At 40.9% G+C, this 21,871-nt stretch overlaps 1 protein-coding gene across 1 annotated transcript in view; it reads right to left on the bottom strand.

Moving 5' to 3' along the window:
- znf469 (zinc finger protein 469) overlaps positions 1-21,871 on the bottom strand; it is a 219,954-nt gene that overhangs the window by 69,984 nt on the left and 128,099 nt on the right. The gene's annotated exons all lie outside the window — the stretch shown is intronic.

Here is a 21,871-nt window from a genome sequence, read left to right on the forward strand (position 1 = left end):
TCCACAAATATTTTCCTGCTTTGCACCCTGCTGCTGTTTTATCTAAACATGCCCACACACACTAGCCACCCACCCACCCACACACACACACACACACACACACACACACACACACACACACACACACACACACACACACACACACACACACACGTATAGCATTGTTGCAGTGTGATCCTCTATATGCTCTAATCTGTCTGAAAAGGAGAGAGGGACACACTCGTACTGCACGCACTGGAAGGCTATAGAGGTTGACTGACCACACTACAGTATATGCATCCCTTAATCTGTAGACTAGGACTCGCTCCCGTGTGATGGACGATGCAGAGAAATGCACAGGTCTGCTCTTTGGTTCCAAAGTACTGCACATGTAATATGGTTCTCGCAGGAGCAACTTTCTCTCACACATAACACACACCTTTAACTTGAAGGCTTAAAAGAGCCTGGCACTTTCTGTCCAGAATGTGAGGAATGCATGGTGTTAGGTCAGTGGCGAATTTGAAGGCAAACCTAGTGGGAGTCTCTATGAGGTTTTGACAGAAAATAAGTAGTTCAAAGCAAGGCATCGGAAATGATTTCTTGACAAGAATTGTATTATTTTCCGTGAGTCTGTTCTATTGCACTTCAATAAATGAAACACATTGGGGGGCAAAAAAATGATGAGATGGCTCACAAGGATGTGACTATATCCAGTTCATATTTGTGGTGATGCTATGACCTGATGCAATGCTGATCCCCCCCCCCCCCAACCGCGCGGCACAAACCCAAAAAGAGTTTTTTTCAGTTCATATTTGTGGTGATGCTATGACCTGATGCAATGCTGATCCCCCCCCCCCCAACCGTGACACAAACCATTGGAGCAGTTTTATGCTGGAAAACCAAATTACAGCCATAAATCAATGAACTGTCTGCAGCTTTACCAACACCCGTGGAATTGTGCCCAGATGAGGGGTTACATCCTCATCAAATCTTGATCTTATATTTGTGCTGACTCTAAATAAATGAGATGTATTATTTCTGCCCACATTTTCCCCATTTTCCTCTTGAATCTAAATAATTAAGATTCGGTTGAATAAGCAGGTCTTTATGACTAACATACGGTACATGCATGTTTTGGACAAAAAGTCGTGTGAACAATGCTGTTTACAAGTAACGAGCCTTGAACTCTGAGTCATGATGTAGTCTTTGGGAATCTGGCACAGCTTCCATGTTCAAAGGGGCGGTCATGCCTCACTCCCCCAGAATCTTCCCAAGTCCTTTTTGTGTAGTCTGAAACACCCTTGGTGCAGTTCTGTCATGCACAGTACTAATGTGCTCAAGATGATAAGACTGATTCCAGTTTGGGTCACATATGTCTGTCTGCAGTTTTTTTTGGGGGGGGGGCTGTTGTTTGTTTTTTATGTCTGCTTGTGTTTGCTGCATACTTGCAAACCCACAACAAAATGCAAATTGCAAGTGTATTATTGGGTTTAAGGAGTGGAAATACGAGAGATGTCGCAATGCGCTCACTCACTGGAAAGTGTTCATCCCAAATCCAGTCAAGAGGAATTACCATCATCCACAGGGGGTAGGAAGGATGCTGGGGGCGGCTGGAAATTCAACACAATTGCGGGTTTCATTACCCGCTTGAGGATTAGAAACTTTCACAATCGTATTCATCACCAGTAAAATGGATCTAAAACTTGTAAAGAAGCAGCAGTCCCCATCCACCGCCGGGCCATGGCAGGCCGCGCAGATGACAGTAAAAAAAATAAATAAAAAACAACCCCCAAAACAATGTACTATATTTCTAGTTTATTTGTCAACTGAGGCTGAAAACTATTTTGTTATTGAAAAGTGACTGGATTTTCTCTCTTACATGTATCTATGACTGACTCGATGCATTTTATGATGCTGTCTCAATTGCCTAACCCTAATACAAAACCCAAAAGCTGGCAAAATGAGTTGAAAATGCAGACGTATTTGGAAAGTTTCTTTGCAATGGGGAAAATGCCCAGTGAGAATTCCACACAAGATCCTATGCCCAAGAAGACAAAGCAAGGTGCATTTCAGAGAAAATACCAGGAGACCTACTTGAAATATGGATTTATCTCGACAGGTGAGTGCCTCAAACCTAGCCCGCTCTGCACAATATATTGAGAGGGCTCTCCAATGAGTTGATGAAGCCTTCAAAATTGATTCGCCACCAAATCGAAGTGCCTTGAGAGCGTTGCACTTGATGGCTAACCACATTGCTAAAACTAAAAATTCATTCAGTACTGGTGATAAAAAAGAAAACAGTGGATTCACGTGTAGGATTGAACCCAAATCCTCCCCAGCTGCTTCACATTTCAGACAGGGACTTTTGGTGTTTTCCCTCAGACAGACTCTTCCAAGCTCACATAATATGGCATATATTGTAGTTTCTTGAAGACCAGTCACAACAAAAGCGAGCGCTGCTCAATCTGATGACATTCAAAACTCTACATTCGCAAAACAAGTATACATATTGTGGATTTGATGGTGAGGAATTCACTTCATAGCCGTGGCTGTACTTGCACTGAAGTTTTTCAAACGTTTTGTTGGCTCAATATAAGCTACAGGGCAGAGGCGCCATTTTATCGAAAAAAATTTGCAAGTGAGCTTCACGCTGTGGCCATGGGGTGTATGTGAGGCTGTCTATAATGTGCGCTGTACCATAGAGAGCAGCAAATGTCGACCTGCCAGAAAGATTCCCTCCCTGTCAAATGCTGAACACCTCCCGTGTCATTCCTCACAGTCAAAAACACAGCTCACTGGCGGGGGGTTCATAATTAAACCCTATAATGATTGCCCAATAATACGGAACCTCACAACAGCAGTCATCGTTTTAATTAAGGCGCAGTATTGATGTCTTGTGTTTCAAAAGCTTGATAGGCCTCTTACAGTACAGTAAATAAGAGGAACTTACAGGCCTAAGCATCAAACATGCATGTGCATTGTATGGGTGATTTAATCAGATAATGATTGGAATTTACACCCAGCAGCGACAAATTCTTTCCTGCTTCACGAAAGAAAATTGAAGGTGAAGGAGGGTTTATGTCCAAGTGAATATGTAAGCGTGAAGGAGGGAGGATGAAACAGAAAGACAGACAGGAGCGAAGAGAAGGGAAGAGAACGCAAGCTATCCCATCAGTCTAATATTTATACCAACACCTGCTTCTACTTTCATTTGCCGCAGGTGCCAAGCTTACAAGTTGATGCATGCAATGATAACACACTATGTCATAAGAATGTATAGATCTTATAGACAAGGATTTTAGTTTAACCTATACCCCATGCAGTCTGTCATAAAGACTTATCTTTGCTTAATGCAAAGACAAATGCGTCAAAAAAATAAAAAGGAATTTACAGGTTGCAATTTTCCAAACGTCCTTAGCAAACATTCACTTTACACACACACTGCAAACTGGAACACATTTCAGCATTTTTCCTCCTTTCCGTTCAATGTCGCAAGCAATTCTCCTCCGCTGTGGGCTGTGTTAAGAGTGTTTCTTCCTTCCACTCTACGTGTAAAACAGTTGAGCTTAAAATTGAAGGCGAAACTGGTTCAGTATTTCAATTTTTTTACCGCCAATAGTGCCAGTCTACGCTAACAGTTGCACAATTCATTGAATACTTCATTGCCCATTTTTGAAAAACACAATCGAACTACTGTGGCTTTTTGGGTGATTTATGAACAAAAGCAGGATGGGCTGTAATAACACCAGACTGTTTGAATATCACAGTATTCCAATGCACCCACAAAAAAAAAAACAACCCAAAAACCTCCACAATATTTCAAGGTTGGTTGCTCAAGGGCTTTGATGTTTTATCCATCCATCCATCCATCCATCCACCCATTTTCCGATCTGCTTTATCCTCACAAGGGTCACGGGGTGTGCTGGAGCCTATCCCAGCTGTCTTTGGTCAGTAGGCGGGGGAAACCCTGAACCGGTTGCCAGCCAATCGCAGGGCACACAGAGACGAACAACCATCCGCGCTCACGCTCACACCTAGGGGACAATTTGGAGTGTTCAATCAGTCTGCCATGCATGTTTTTAGAATGAGGGAGGAAACCGGGGTACCCGGAGAAAACCCATGCAGGCCCGTGGAGAACATGCAAACTCCACACAAGAAGGCCGGAGCTGGAATCGAACCTGGTGCCTCTGCACTGTGAGGTCGATGCACTAACCTCAGACAGGAACTGACTATTGTTTGCACCTATGTACCAAACAGCAGTTCACCATACCCAGCCTTGCTCAAGTCCTTGGAGGGGGCGTTGGAGCTTATTGTATCAAATAACTTGGGCTCTCAGGAGTGAGGGAAGTACGGAGTGGGAGATTGATTGGTGGGATATTGATCTGTGCAGCGTCCGTAGTGATGCAGTGATACAAAGCCTCGACTATGGTCATGGGCTATGGGTCATGAATGAAAGAATGAGATCCAGAAACAGATGATCCTCCACAGAATGCCCGGGCTCTCCCTGAGAGATAAGGAGAGAAACTCGAACATCCAGGATGGGCGCAAAGAAGAGCCGCTGCTCCTCTGCATTGAGAGGAGCCAGATGAGGTGGCTCGGTTATCTGATGAGAAGCCTCCTGGACGATTTGCTGGTGAGGTGTTCCGGGCATGTCCCAATGGGAGGAGGCCCCGGAGACAACCTGGGACATGCCGGAAAGACTATGCCTCTGGCCGGCTTGCGAATGCCTTAGTATCACCCAGGAAGACCTGGATGAAGTGGCTCGGGAGAGGGAAGTCTGCCCTTTCCTCCATAAGCTGCTGCCCCTGCAACCCGACCTCAGATAAATGGAAGAAATTGGATGGATAAGGACTATTCTTGCATCCCAGGTTTTAGCTACAGCATTGTTTCAAATGTTTCAGCACATACATTACTTCAAACACTCAAGCTATTCAACCGATAGGCCTTTTTCCCATATGAATGTAACTAAAGAGTGAAGCACATTACATCTTCTCAAGAAAGCTAGTAGTCCCACTGTCTGCCACCATCAACACTGTGGGGGTGTGTCAGACAGCATGAAGATGAGCCAGCTCATGATGAGGATGACATACAAGCTAAATATGGTTCTTGCAGCCAAGGCCATGGGGAGACAGAGAAAGGCACCACAATCCTCTGCAATATACAATTATCCAAAACAAGACAGTCGGCCAAGCTCCTCGCTGAAAGTCACAACAACTAACAACTAAATACGTTCCTATTCTTTTTTCCTCACGAATCAGACTCAGATATCAAAGAAAATCTTCATACAAATACATACGAAAGAAGTCTCATGGTGCTCAAAGAGGTGACCCGAGCACAAGACCAGCAGGTAAAAACAACAAAAACCTAAATATGAAAAGTGGTTAAAGCACCTGAGATACGGTATTGAGCAAAAGTCTCTTCAAACCTGGCTAAATTTTCATGAATGGCCAAGGCTCGATTCAAAGTTTGACTTGCAGTTGGACAACGTGGAAACATCAGAGATTACAGCCAATCAAAATGAACATAAAACTTCACAAAATATCTTTCCAGATTTTAAGCGAGTGAAGCAAACAGCATTAGAGCTGTTGAGATTTTTGTAAGGTATGTAAATAAGAGTATGTTGAAGTGTAGAATGATTTTGTTTATGTTCAAGATTTACAAGCAATAATCCATTCCATATGTGAGGCAAGTACATCTTGTACAAATTAATTGCCAAAACGAAATGCATTTCACCAATGAACCATTATATAGTCCTCCCTCAGTTCAACAGTCAAACAGCTGGAAAACTGCTGTGCTAAACATCTGAAATTGTGTGGACTAAAAAAAAAGTGCTATCTGTAATGTGAATTTCTAGCTGACATGGAAAAGGTAGAGCTCAACCTGCGGGTTTCTTCAGTTTGGGGTGTTGACAGATGGAAAAATTACTTGAATGAGCAACTTGCAAGGCAATTTTTCATGCTTGGGGTAATAATATGGTGCATAGTTTGTATATTCGTGGAGAATAATTGCTGTTTTATCACTTATCAGAAATGCGGCAGAGAGAGTGAGAGTCACTGAATCTGCTTGAGTTGGATCCCTTATTTTGAGGGGACACAAAAGGGGAAGAGATCAAAGACCTGAGCTTGGAGTTTTTGGTGTGCTTGTGTGTGCGTGCGTGTGAGCGTGGACTGATGAACATGTGAACAATAAGCAGAGGTTCAACAGAACCACCTGGAGTAAAAAAAAAAAAAAAAAAAAATCAAAACCTCATGTATACCTCGAACAAATCATTTTAGGTTTCAAAACGCATGTGTAGTGAGTAGGAAAAGCCGAGTACCTGGCTGTTAAAGTGGCAATTGTGTACCATGTTGGTCAAGATGTCCGTAATGTCAAATATTCTCCAACAAAAGACTTCATTAATTTTCTAAGGTCCTTCCTTGCCTTGTTCAGGGCCATAAGTAAGCTGGAGCCGATGACACCTGACTCATGGAGAGAAGCAGGGCATACCCTTGACTGATCACCGGTCAATCACAGACTGACGTATCGAGACAGACCATTCAAACGTGCGAGCAATTTAGAGTGTCGAATGAACCAAGCATGGAAAGAACAATGCAAAGTACACAAAAAGTATTACACTCGGACACCAACTCCTGGAAATAACCCACCACAATACTGCCTTTGCAGAAACTATTGGGTTCATTGACTCTGCACATGCCATGACTTTCCTTCCTGTGATCACCATGACAACAAGGATTTAAGTTTGAATTTGTTCAGTAGGGCAGGTCTCAGTGATGCCTTTCAACAATCATTTGCCATACTCCTGGGTTTGTCATCTCAGTGCGTATGGATATATTCCAAGAATGGGTTTAGTGGGAGTGAGACAAGTGAAGGCTTTTTTTAATATCCATGTGCTTTTTGCAGATACCTCAACAAGCCCGAGCTTGGTGTTGATGACATTATGTCGTGCCATGGTAACAACATAGTTGCAGGGGGTGGAAACCATGTTTATGTAAACAAACAGTCAGCAACACATCCTGTAATAATACTATTTAATTACAACTGAAATGACCTAGCCCGGTCAAACCCCTGTCACAGTAAACCTCTTTTAAATATGTTGGACAAAAACAGGTACTGCACAAGTGCCTATGGTCTCCCGATATTCATTTCAAGAAGAGATTTGACACAGTGAAGACAATCAGACGACCAAACACAATAGGTGAAGGGAGTAAGAAATAAATGTATCATTAGGCTTAAATCTAGACCAGGAACATTCAGCTCTTGAGAATCACTCTCTTGCATGTTTGTTGACTGATCATAAATCACTGATTGGTTTTTAGTCGCATAAAATAAAGAAGGTCCTGGGCTAGCAAGATGCTCATGATATTCACATTAGTTTTCAAAATAGTATGCCATTTTGATGTGATTAGCGAATGAGTTTTTGCCAACACTCGTGATATTTGACAGAACCTGATTTCCTTGCCTATATGAATATAAATATATAAATTCAAGGTGGTGTTGGCAATACCGATCTGATACCTCGGGCAAATACAACCGTGCCTGGTAAAACTAACCCCCCCCCCCCCCAAAAAAGTGTGTATTTCAAATTAGAGCTTCATAAAAACTACGAGACATCAGGGACATTTGTTTATTTAAACTCAGAAGTATAATGATCTAGCAATCAGATTTTTGTGGGGTGGGGGGGGCGGTGCGGGGACAATAAAGGTTTAATTACGGTACACCCATTCTCTGCACCGCTCATCCTCACAAGGCTCACGACTGTGCAAGAAGCGGGGAACACCTTTCCTTTGTATTCATCTATTATCCTTTGCTGGTATCCATGCTCAGAAAATGATAATTTGTCCCGGATATGCATCAATGTTGTGAACGCCAGCCAATCGGATTAAAAGAACACCTTTCCTTTGTATTCATCTATTATGCTTTGCTGGTATCCATGCTCAAAAAATGATAATTTGTCCCGGATATGCATCAATGTTGACTGGTAATTGTAATGGCAGGGGAAAAAGGATTGATTTGGAAAATACTTCTTGACATCTGGGCAGCCCACTTGTAAGCGAAATAAGACATTGGCTCAGACATGTTTGTTTTTATTTCCGGTTGTTTCCCTGTTCTTTGCCCCGGCACGTTTTGGAACAAATGCAACTCCAAGATTTTTGCTGAGCTGCCAAAATTATGTCATTTTGGTGGTTTTGACGTAATTCCCCCACGGCACTAAAGAACGGTTCTTGGGTTCCACGTGTGTTTTTAAGGACTTCATTGTTGTTCCTCTGAGCCTTGTGTAGTTTCAGTAAACTGCTTAGCGATACACCTCCCTTTCTTTGGCACCAAATGTTGTACATGAATTTGAAACATTAGACATTTAAATATAATATTGGAATGAAATATACCTTTTTCACAACCCCTAGGTACCAGTCAACATGAATACAATGTGCCAAAATGTCACCAATTCCTGTGTACTTGTGTATGATCAACTTGAGTTTGTTTTTGTAAAAAGCCTAAATAAATAAATAAATAAATTTAAAAAAAAAGGTTATTATTGAGCGTCCGGTCAGTAAATGCCACAAAAATATTGCACATGGGTTTTTCAATACTTACATTTAAAATATTTATATAACAGTGACATGAAATTAAGTTTGATTCTAATTATGAACTGAGTTATTATGATTTATTTTCTAGGGAAAAATATTATTTCTATCTATCTTTTCTAGTACATATTTGTCAAAGCACACCATGGCCGCCACATCGCAATTGTGCTGTGGAATTCAATCCACTTAAATTGAACCTTACCTCAATAAATCAATGCTGTTTTGCCAGTGTGAGATAATCTCAGCGATACACATACTGAACTCATTCCGCTATTTGTTGAGTCATGTGTTTATTTTGGTTCTTGTTTCTTTAGTGTCATTTATCCAGAGTATTTGAACAACTCCAGCAGCAACTGTACTTGTTCCTGCTTGAAGCTCTGCATTTTCTCCATCTATACCTGGATAGTGATTACCTGAAGCACCCAAAGAATTCCACCGTCCTCTTCCTCTTCTGTCTGCAAATCCACCGTATCAGAAATGCCTCGTATTCAATGTTGTGGTAAAACCTGAGGTGTTCCACAAGGTGTGTTGCGTTGCAATAACAACAACGTCAATTCTCTGGTTTGCAGCTGAAATACTGTAGCTCAGCACATGACTTCTCCCTACACGCTGCCATAACGACAGAGTGCGACTGAGACTGACTGCATGAGCAGCGTGGTGTGCTGCCACACAGACACATTATGCACTTACGGTACTCAAGTGAAAGAAAAAAGTAATTCTCATCAACAGCGTATCATTTTAAACAAGATCTCAACATTTTCCATCCAGTGATATTTTGATTTGGGATGCATACAGTTGAGTGCTCAGTTAAAAGAATAAAGAGCTGAGGTATTGATATTTCAGTGTCCAGCTACACATCACTTGTCACCAGAGAAGAAGCAGTAACTAGAGCACAACACGAATGGCACATCACTCAACATAACCTGCTTTGGCTGCAGGATGCCTCATAAATCCCTCCTCCAATTCCTTTTCTCGATCGAGCGCTGGACACCAAAACCACCAGACATCCAAACAACTTTTTCTCTCAGCCATTAACTGTTTTTTTTTTTTTTTTTAAATCCGTTGACTCATAAGTTCTATAGGGTGTCACTTCTAAAGTGCCTTACGTCAAAAAAAGCCTTATTCACGCTGCCCATGGCAGGGAATAGTACGGCACAAGCATGCCCCTATTTTGCAGTGGTTGCTAAGCTATAGGACAGCTGGCCGCTGTTTTGGTTGTAAATTTGCTACAATGAAGACTTGACAAAAAGGAGAAGGAAAGGAGGCATAATTCAAGTGATATGGCTATGCTGCATATATACACACACACACACACACACACACACACACACACACACACACACACACACACACATATACACACACACACACACATATATATATATATATATATATATTTTTTTTTAATAATATTTCTATTGTTGAACATCACACATTTGCACCACTTTCAACCAATCTGGTTTATTTAACGTGGTCCATGTCATTTTCTGTACAACTCTGCCAAAATCTCTTGCCATGGTCACTCTGAAATCACTCCGCCACCACCTCTCCTATCTGATGCACCACCACAGAGCCGTGGCACACCTGGAGCGCCTCCATGCGATGTGCTATGCCGTTTCATCATCTATTCATGGCACCACATAACCAATGAATGGACTGTGCTCAACAAAGGTCAGTGGCAAAAGGCCTCAACAGCAACATTTTGTCACATTTAGTGTCAATGATGAAAAAAAGTAGTGTGAATTTTTTAGAGCATCTTTTTTGCATTGTTAATATCAATTTAAAGCTGTATTGAATTGTTATATGTAAATATTAACTATCGCAAAATTTAAATAATGAATGTAAATCTCAATCTTATATCTAAATGTTTTGAGTGAAACAAAATATTTAACTACAGTATATGCAAATTCAGAAATAAAAGCTGAGGGAAGCAAGCAATCATGAGGGATTCTTCAAAGTGAGGCTCCATGCGGACGGCTGTTGAGGTCGCGGGCTGTTGCTATGGTGGTCATAAATCTCTTGGCCTTCATAAAAGTGACACTAAAAACCTCATAGTCGTTGTCTAACAAAGTTTCGCCAACGTGCTTGCTTCATAGGTAGTTATTATCAATATAATCCATGTCCAAAAACCACTCCCCTGGATAAAATGGTTTAGGATTTAGACTTAGATTAAATGTAACATGGAACATTTAGGAGTAGTATTTGAATTTCTACGTTGAAAAATAGAAAATAAAAAAGTGAGTCATACATTCACACCGGGTTTTCTCAGAATTTTTTGAAGCAAATATGCTATTTTTATGCTATACACTGTATGTTATTTTCAGCACGAGCTGCTCTACCAATGTTTATTTTTTTTATACTGTTCTATTTATCTATTTAATAGATTTGCCTATTTCCTCTATTTTAAAGCCTGTCTTCGTCATTATAGCTGTCAACTGGCATCATTTGCACCCTTGCTTCTATTGATCAGTATTTACCTAATATTGCGCACTTTGTATTTCTTCATGACTGAGCTTTGCGTGTATGTGTAAACTGTATATCCAAAGTGTATATTTTGACATGGTGTTTAGTTTTTGTTACGAGAGTAATAGAGGGACACCATCTACTACGACTAATTCCTCGAGTGTTTTAACATACTTGGCTTACGAGAGTAATAGAGGGACACCATCTACTGGTGACTAATTCCTCGAGTGTTTTAACATACTTGGCTTATAAAGACGATTCCGAGTCTGACTCCTCCAAGCTAGAGAATTGATAAAACAATCCGTCACACTTCTGGACCAACGGCCCTGAATTGTGGTGAAGCATGTTTGCCTCTGCATCTCCCATCCCCCAGTGACCTGAACTCACACTGCTCTCCACTCATTCATGTCCAAGATTGTTCACTGTATTTCATCTTTTTGTTACATATAGTCACTTTTAAATCTTCTTAGAATAGATTATCCTTTCGATTATTCCGTCGACACATCGAGCAGATTTGCAATATGTGGATGTTGAAGTCTTTTGTCAGCCAAAGTGGTGGTGGTGAATAAGATCCTCAATCTTTGTGCCGTTGCATCAGGTAGGTCTATTATTTTATTCATCATTTTTTGAACTATTGCCAATAGTTTTTTTTGCATGGCCCTTACAGTCAAGCAATCCGTCCTTTAGAACTGTGCTCCTTTCAATCAAGTTGATTGGTTCACTTTGGAGTATTTCAGTGGCAGTTGCAGGAAATCCAGCTGTCTGTCCTGATCCACAGAATTGGCATTTTTCAGACTAGCGCATAGATAAGATATAAACCCATCCTGGCAGAACAATAATAGAATTTCATCCATCACATCCCAAAGCTTGACACCAAAATTGTGTGTTTGTATCTTTTTTTTTTGAAAGAAAACAAACAAAGACAAAAATAGAGCACTATATCTTAATTGTCTTCGATGTGTTTATGCACCAAAGCTGGAACTCAATGTTTTGACCTTCTAAACCATGGCACTAAATATGGGGCTCTAAAATCAAATAAATGGCAGATGTCCTCCTCCTTTTCAAAAAACTTGTAATTAAATGACTCTTGTTATTACTTTTGATTTATTTGCAAAGCTGTCATGGCCTTAAAAGGATTATTAAATAACTGACAGCAGGCTGTTAGAAGTCAAGAAAAATGAGTCCTTTGGAAAGCAGACTGTTTGACAATACAGTGATCCCTCGCTACTTCGCAGTTCGTTTATCGCGAGTTCAGTGCATCGCGGATTTTTTCAAATATAAATAAATATATATAATGAGTACAGTACTGTATATGTTGCTCTATGTGACTCGCTGTTGTTTTCTTTTGTTCTCGCGGACTGTTTGCGGACTTTTTTTTTTTTACCTGTTTATGTTAATTGGACGCTACTTTGCGGATTTTCGTTTATCGCGGGTGGTTTTGGTCCCCATTAACCGCGATAAACGAGGGATTACTGTACATTTCATATGACAAAGCCATTATCCAACTATTCAAATGTTATATGTCCACAATTTCCAGTTACAAATGGCAGAATTATTTTGTTGCAACAAACACCTTTTAAATCATGACGATTGACAAATGCCAAATGTTAAATTGCATGAATATTTAGCTTGGGCGGTCTCATATCAAGACTGCCCATCATTGGGTGGGCTATAATCGTCACATCACAGAATGTGGATGCTCTACATATTAGAAAAACATGAAATTCATTTTGTCTGAGCGTAAGACCCATTACGCATTTTGAAAATGTTTGCATTGCTAAATGTCATTTCTGTGACTACAGTATGGATAGAATTAGGCCTAATTTATTAGGACGTACAAGTGTTAGAAAACACTTGCAGGAAAGAGTCACAGAAGTGCTGGAAAGATTTGGTCAGCTTTCAAAATATAATAATTCATACTGTGATTATAGACAAACAGAAAACCAAAGTTAAAAGTTTCTGTTGTGGATTTACGATGTCGTTAGAATACGCACGAGGGTGTTGCCTTACTCATCAGTGTAGAGCATGGGCACTTTCTCAATTTCACTAAGACTATTTAGTCAGAGATGTCAAGCTCACAAACAAACCCTTATTTCCAAACACGCTTTGGTTTTGAGGTTCTGACACGGCACGGAATAAACTAGTTTGTGTCGTCATTCAACAAAAAAAATAAATAAAATAAGATAATAATAATAATAACAATATGCAGACTCGGTTTCATGTCTCAATTTGCTGTTTTTCATTTGATTATTTTATATCCATGGCCAAAATAGTATTTTTTTCAACCACATTTTAATGTACCCATAATTACAGGATGACTTAACTTTGTTGTTAGGAGTGGTGAGAGAGTCCATGGCGTGTTCCAATTTATGTACAAATTGAGGTGAGCTCACATGAATGGAACTCAATTATAAACTGAAGGTCCCCAGGAATTGCCTGAAGAGGCAATGAATCTTAGAAATAAAAATGATGCATCAGTTGAGATCAGTTATTGCCAACTACTATGTCACGCCTCACTAGTGTGCCATGACAGATTCACGGTTCCAGTTTCACTTCATTGGTTTGAAAAGCCATTGTTGTTATTTTGTGAGTATACTGTATCAAATATCACATTGAATAAGTCAATTTGTGAGTAAATTGACATCAGACCATGAATATTTTAGTATTCATACTTTTTGAGACATTTTTGTTTAGTGGTGTGCTGTGACACTGTGATAATGTAAAATATGCACCTTGGCTGAATAAATGTGTGGAACCACTGGTTCAGATAACCACTGAGTGTTCAGCTGCAAAGCTGAGAGGACTTCAAAGTGGGGCGTTGACCCCCAATTCCTTTTGCCATGTCTAGAACCTGCCTCACTGCGTAACAATCCACAATCAGCTTTCACTGTATTGCTTTTCATGAGCCTTCTGACGGTGAGTCCATACAATCAAAGCTGCAAGAGGGCTGTAATTGACCTGGCTTTTTAGCAAAGGATGACCCTTGGCCTAAAAGCTACGTATGACTTAAAGTGACTCTGCGGTGGAATTGTTTTGAACATTGTTTTTGGTCAAAAGGAGCTTGAGGTTGACTGCAGAGTTGAAGGGGGTCACCACAACCCAAATATGTACTGTAAAAAAAATAAATCTATATTTATAGATATATATACATGAGAGACAACACTCAAACTATAGTGCACTACTCAGCCGGCTGTCACATTTCCTGGATGAATGCCGTAAGATTCCAGCAAAGGAAACTCAAGGGTCAAAGTAAAGATGCACCATGTAGATAACAGATTCCTTTCGAGGAGAACAAATTTTTGGGAAGTGACAACCGTTGTCTGGTGTGGATGGAATAGCTTGCAGACTGAGGGCAATGGAAGTGTCATTTAATACTAGATTTCTCTTCCCCGACAGATGCACACACTTATTATCCAATATTTTGAAGAACGGCGATGAAATAACTCCTTTATTTCCAATCCTCAGTGAAGAACAACATATGTGACGGTAGTTTTTTCCTGGTGTCCATGATGTGATCCATCTTAGAAAACCACACCCTTCTTACACTAATAAACCACTTGTCTGTCATTAGAAAACCAGAGTCTAGTGCGAGCCTGCGTGTTGGGTCATGAAAGTAGGTCCAACCCTGCAGGTCTGCACGCCCTGTGACCCCCAGAATCACTCCTGCCTGTCAATCACCCATTAAGCTCTCAAGAAAGGGAGGGTTAGGGTAAAGGAAGAACAAACAGCTCCAAACTCATACTAATCCTTCTTTGAGGTGTTATCATCCATTCCACATGGCATGTTAAACACATGCCACTCTGATGCTTCTCCTCAACCAAACAAACACTAGAACGACAGCTCACGCTTGAACCGTATCACCTATGTCGTAAAAAGGACAGTGGGTAACAAGGATAACAGTGGGAACAAATGAGGTTACAACAGCATGTTGTCTTACCTTCATTGAGCGAAATTATATTCTGACACTGCTCTGCTCATCTAAAAGAGTTTATATCAGAAACTTGATTTAAGTGGAACTTTAATCCGGGTTTGAAATTTGCATGCAAAACAGGGGTCAACACCCACATAATACAACTGAGCTCCCATAAATTCTTATTGTTATTATTCACGGTCAAAAATCCTTTTTTTTCCATTAAAATGTTGTATTTTCTCATGTAAATTGTATTCATCATGTTAATAAGAAACCTGCAATTGGCTGGCAACCGGTTCAGGCTGTTCCTTGCCTACTGCCCGAAGACAGTTGGGGTAGGCTCCAGCATGCCCCGCGACCCTTGTGAGGATAAAGCGGATCAGAAAATGGATGGATGTTCATAAGAAATACAATGGATTAAAAAAAAAAAAAGTCTACATGCCTGATTTTTGGGATATAAATACTCAAAGGTAGCAGAACCAGGCGAGCAGGACACCCTGACACCCTGTGCCCCTTTGCTCCTTTGACCCCATATATCAGGGGTGTCAAACTCATTTTCGTCGTGGGCCACATTTTAGTTACCTTTGGAGTTCCCTTGGAGGGCCGTTGTGACTGAAACCAAATTTAAAAAAAAGTCAATAATAACAGTTTAATCAAATATTGTTTAAGTTACTGTAATGAGGGGTTTGGTTACAATAAAATGCTTACAATATGTCTCTTTATTTATTACAAAGGAGAAATTTAAATTTTTTTGTCGAGATTTTAGCAAGCATCATGGAAGTTGAGATGTTTGATTTGCTTTCGTGGGCCACATAAAATGATGTGGCGGGCCAGATCTGGCCCCCGGGCCTTGAATTTGATACAGTGGCATATATTATTACACCACTTATTTCTTGCACTGGGTGCCTACCTGAATACATGTTGCTTATTAATAATACATGTAGCAAACATATCAAAGTCATGTGTACTGTACTTTAATTTTGGCCATGATTTTCCTCTTTGTCAGAGGTGACACTGAGCATTTTGCCCCTGTCCCTCTTCATGCAACTCCACTCCACAAGTTGTTCCGCTGCCAGGGAAATAAAAAATAAATAAATAAACGAGACTAAGGGAAATCTTCCAATATTTTTGGAGAGGAAGTAAAAACAACTGAAATAATGCGGTTGCACCAGTATGCGCACTCTCTAAAATGGGATGTGGCCATCAAACATGATGTCAAATGGAACTCAGCACACGTTCTATAGATTATGCTGTGGTGGGCGGTGTATGAGTGATTATTCCTTGCTGATGGACTAGGTAAATGAATGGAGCCAACTAGTGGAAGTGTTAAACTTTCAGTAGTTGTGCTCTCAATTCCACGTGTGTGTGTGTGTGTGTGTGTGTGTGTGTGTGTGTGTGTGTGTGTGTGTGTGTGTGTGTGTGTGTGTGCGCGTGTGTGTGTGCGTGGTCAATACAGAGATCAGCCAAGCCACGTCAAGATTGTGACATGAAACGGAACAATCGTCAATGAGGAAGCAACCTGAAGCTCATGCTGCTACCTGACTTCATAAATAGAGGAGCAGCAGCGGAATGTTGATTTTTGGTTCAGGAAGAGGTGTGTATTTATGGTGTGCCACGTCATCATTTTGAGTATGCCGCAAACTACAAAAGCAACAACACACATGGTGATATTTTTTCTCTCCAACGTTTAAAAATATCATTTGAATTTAAATACCAGGCTTTGTTGAACATTTGTCTGTAGTCATAGGTACTGTAAGATAGGGGAGGATGATGATGATTCTAAGGGCCTTTGAAAGTCAGGGGCCCCACAAAATAATATTTTCAATTTGCAGCAAAGTGATATTTTTTCATGGGGCCCCAACTCCCTCGCGCCGCCACTCTCACCAGGATTAAAGCTCTGTCTTTAATGGAAGTGACTTCTCTGCTATTCTTAACCCTTCTGCGAAATGTGTTTTCTCTGGGTTGTTTTCAAATGTAAATAAATATATAATTTTGAAAAACATATTTTGACATTCTTTTTAAACTTGACAACTCATTGTCACGTGTTTTGGACGAGTGGGACCAATTTGAGCGATGTCAATGACATTTTCATAGCGTATGGCTTTGATCTATTTTTGTTTGTTTGTCAACAGTCCTATTTAGGGATGTTTTACGCAGAAGGGTTTTAATATGACACTCTGGCACAAAATTGCTGAACGGAACACTGGCACAATACAAATTATTGACAGATTATGTGGACAAATGTATTGCAAAATGTGACCTTCATTGCTCACATTCTATCAACGTTACCTATCCTCTATCCTCAGACCAGGGAATCCCAGTATGATATACAAGTATGTGCCATGTTAACGTCTTGGAGGCTTGTGTTTGATCTACTTTGTCTTTGAAGTGACTATTTTCCCAGGTCTGAGGCAAGGATAGATTCTTACTAATGTAGACACACACTATTTGGAGAACATACTCTCTACTAGAGCAAACTGTTCCGAGATATTTTTCCTCATCTCTAAGAAACACTTGATCTTTCATGTTCGAGCGGTGAAAAGGCCCTCTTCCCAGCATGCACTCACATGTACATGGCCACGTGCATTAATCCTACGTTGAATAGAGGCCGTTATATAAAGTATTTGGAGACAAGAACAACACGTAACTTTAACTGCCTTTCTTGACCAAACCCGATTTTTTTTTTTTTTTTTACAGTTATATAGCATTGCCAGCCCGCTGTGCCTCATTTCTAAATGTTTAAGCTCATTGTTTATATTGCTAGACCCATGGTAGGTATTACATAAATATTTGTCAATAAAACACAGTCTTGCAGTGATCTTTCATGCTGTTTTATGTTCGTAATCACTAGCACATGCGTGCAGGGCACTACATTGCCATCAGGACAGCAAACGGGTAATACTGTAGGTGTCATGATGCATGTGTTTGTTTCGATTGTATTTGGCTTTGTTTCATGTTATGGCCTTAGTTTTTGTGGTTGGTGTCTTGTATTGTTCAGTAAGTCTATTGTTTCCGCCACTGCATTGCAGGCAACCACAATACTGCTTTTGTTGGATGTTATTTTGTATTCTTCTATTTCAATCTAAGTCAAACCTATGTTTGAAATATACAGTACGGTCCATAAATAATGTGAACATTTGTCAATGTGAAAATCAGAGTGAAAGTGTCGTGATTGTGAACTGATGTTGCTCATGTTCTTGCCTTTGATGCAGGGAGTTCTGAAAATGATTTTTGGATCCACATTTTTATGAAGTCATTCATTCCCAACGTCGGGTTAACTTGTTTATAATCCAGCCGTTTTGCACCCTACACAGGTTAACTCGATTAAGATTTTTTTTTTTTTTTTTTAATCCATAGGACGTAGGAGGACCTCATGCATTTCCCCACCAAGTATTCAGCTTGAAAAGGATTCTCAAGACATGCGACGGTCAGCATATGTCACCGGTTCCGTTAGTCACACCATAGACAGCACTGTTTGGAGGGTACTGTAAGCCCACAGAGAAGGAAATAAAGCGCCCTGGCCAAGGCTAACTTGAAAGGAAGTCTGCAGAGTGATTAAAAAATGAAGAAATAGAGGCAGCTGACACTGGGAGACACTCTTCTTCAGAGTTAAAAGCTACAAAGACACTGTCATCGGTTGATCACAATAATGGCACTGAGAGCATGCGTCTAAGTACAATGCGCTTAAGGTAGGAACACCGTCGATTGAGGGGAGCTGAGCGGCAAGTGGCCGAGTATCTCACCGTGCTTTTGTACCCAGTCCACATCAGATCAGGACTTGGATTGTTTTTGTGATGCTAATACTGTCTAATGAGGAATAGTTCCCCTTTTGTCTCAGGTGACAGCAGTCGAGACTCGTCTCCTGAGCAACCCCCGCCCCCAAAAAGACAAAAGAGGCAAGAGCGAACTTACTCTTATGATAACTTTAGTAACTTAAAGATTACTCCTTTCACACTCCCATCAACCCATGTCACATGCATGTGCTGTTGAGTGAAGTCACTGTATAAGTATCTCAGCTTTATCTAAACTTAGAAGATAAATGAGTATAATGAAGCAAGAATAGGGAGGCTCTAATTATCAATGATACCAAGCGACCAAAAAGGATGAGGAACACTTTACGGGCTCTAAATTTGGGGAGAGTCAATGTGCTCTCTGCTGTATGAACTGGTGCATCTTGATTTTCATGCCGGTGGAAGCCTCGTTTTAGCGTGTTTGGGAGTTTGGCAGACCACGCTGCACCACACTGGGCATTCCAAGAGTGTTTTCTTTTACATGATCCGGCGCACCTGAAAATTTGGTGGCTGAAAATAAAGTAAACTTTATTCCTGCTAGAAGCAGGTCTATGTTGTGGCACAGGTGGTGGGTGAATTGGAATGAGGTGCAGGCAGACAGATTCTGAGCTCTGCAGACATGTGTGGTGGATGTCAACGGGTTTCATTCATGACAACAGCATGCACTGAACCCTCTGAATCATGGTGGAAATAAATTGTGCTTATTTTATTTTTTAAATCACTCTCTGGACCACATCACAGCAATGCATTGGGGTGGAAGGTGGTCTCCAAGTGGCCACTTCCCAGCAGTGATCTGTGATCGCCCCGGCCAATCTTACATCATCTTCTCGTGGAGGTCTGTTTGAGGTTCTTGCTTTGCCTGCACACACTCACTGCGCCTCTTGTGCTCTGAATTTTAAAGTGAACGAGAGGAGCCGTTTCCATCGGCCATGAAGTTAGTCGGCTGTGTTTACGCCCACAATGGCGCAAACTTCCCATTTGTATCTGCACGCGTCTTCAAAAATACCAAAAGAAAGTAAACTCCACCCATGATCACAGTTAGAGTGAGCTTTGCACGGCAATTGCGTTGGGCACACACACTTTCTGTCCAGTCACCTGACACCCCAACTGAAATATGTTTCTTCCCTGTTTGTTAAATCTCAACAACTATTGTAGGACAGCATTTGTATCATTTAGCTCCCTCATGGTACTCCCACACAATCTGAAATAAAGGGTATTTAATTTTTGGCTTTTCTCTCACAGGCGCTCTTTTATCTATTCTCCTGCTTATCCGAGCTCAGGAGAAGGAAACAGCATATCAACGAGTACCGGTAAATCTGCTTTCATCACAGCAGGAATATGCGGAGTCTGAATGACTGCGAACGCTGCACTGATCTGCCTGCCGGACGATTTCCCGCTCCATTGCTTCATTCGGCTCTCACTTGTGAAGAAGACTGGAAGACACTTGATCTGCTCGACTTGGGGTAGGATCTCACCCCCCCCCCCAAAAAAAAAGAATCAGTGACAATGGGCTGCCTTGGTAGAGTTCAACCTTCACGGAAGAAAGTGGGTCTTGGCAAGCAGATCAAACTGTGACACCAGTTGTACACAGACTGAAATGTATTAATTTGGTGGAATGGAATGGATGAGATAATATTATACCTTAAAATAGCAAAGGACAAGGAGCAATTTACTATTAATGGCAATGAGGTAATGGGAAGTATCTGGAACAAACAGAGAATGCAGAGAGGCTGTCAAGATTTTGGCAACCTCAGAGGAAGATTCATGAGATCCAGCTGAATGAAATAGGGAAAATTCCCACTTCAAAAACCTTCACCAATTTATTCAACCTCCTACAGAAATTAGCATCTGAAAAAAAAAACAACATTGTAACTTGGCTGTGCATTTAAAAAGCAACACTCACATTTTATTGCGGGGACCAGAGATCTTTAGTGGAATAGTAAAAGGGGTGGATTTAGTGACTGAAGACAAGGATCTCCCATTAGTGGAAGAGCCTGGTCAGACATGCGACAGAGCAAAAAAATGGACTCAGAAGTCGCCTTATTGCCTGTGACGTTCTTGAACCTCTTTTGTGGTTTCGAAACCTCATATCTGTGGCCTCAAGTCACTCTCTATTTATGCCAGAAAATAAAGAAGAGAACAGTGCCCCTCCTAAATCTGTAAACTGCAATTAAGCTAAATTCCAAGTTTATTTCCAAAGCCTGTCCTTGCTCCAGACCATGTGAGAGACTTCAGTCTAAAATTATCACACTTTTGGTCAGGAGGCCAAGTTGAAGCCAGCAGTTGGACTGTCTTCTTTCAGGCCACAGGATCACCGAGATGCAGTGGCTCAAACTATTGTAATTGTCATCTGCAGGGCCAAATGTGAATAACGTATCATTTGACAATTTGAAAATGTGACAGAGCTTACCATGGGGTCATAATATTTCACATCATTTCATCTACTTGTGTTCTGACTTCTGCATTTCAACTGAAAAACAAAACTTGGTTCAACTCACGATGATGAATTATGTTGACCGTTTAAAGTCCGATTAGCCTCTTGAGGACTGAAACAAGTGTGTCATGAGACAGCGCAAATGATGGCATGATGTCATTTTTGATGTGGTCTGTTGCGCATACTAACCAGTGGCCCCGACGTCTGGTGACAAATACAAAACCAAAGCTCTCCTGTCTTCACTCCTTCTCCTTGTCCATCATGTGTTTCACATCAGTGGAGTTAGTGAGAGGGTTGTAATCGGAAGCCTACAACCGTGTTATTTGGAAGACTGTTGTCTTTTCTTGGGAGTGTGGTGGTCAACAGGGAAAAGCAAAAGTTACGTCTGAGAGGGAGGGGCAAAGCATCAACCATGCATTATCCCCCATCGGCTGTGGTCAGGGACGGGCGTTTACGTGTGAAAAGAGGTAGGCAAGAGATGGAGACGGATTTGTACCCATGGGAGACAATTTGTGCCAAACATGGAAACATTTGAACACCAGAAAAGAAGTATAAAAATGTGTTCCTGCTTCACAAGAATGAATGTCACATAAATGTTCTCAATCTGAGGCATCAATTGGCATGTGTAGTTAATCCCAAAGCTATTTATAACAGTACATTTTTATTTGCCAAATAATCTTGCACCTTGAAAAGATGTAAAGGCGTATTTATC

Source organism: Hippocampus comes, unplaced genomic scaffold, assembly GCF_001891065.2.
Source record: "Hippocampus comes isolate QL1 unplaced genomic scaffold, H_comes_QL1_v1.1 scaffold104, whole genome shotgun sequence".
Classification (NCBI taxonomy): domain Eukaryota; kingdom Metazoa; phylum Chordata; class Actinopteri; order Syngnathiformes; family Syngnathidae; genus Hippocampus; species Hippocampus comes.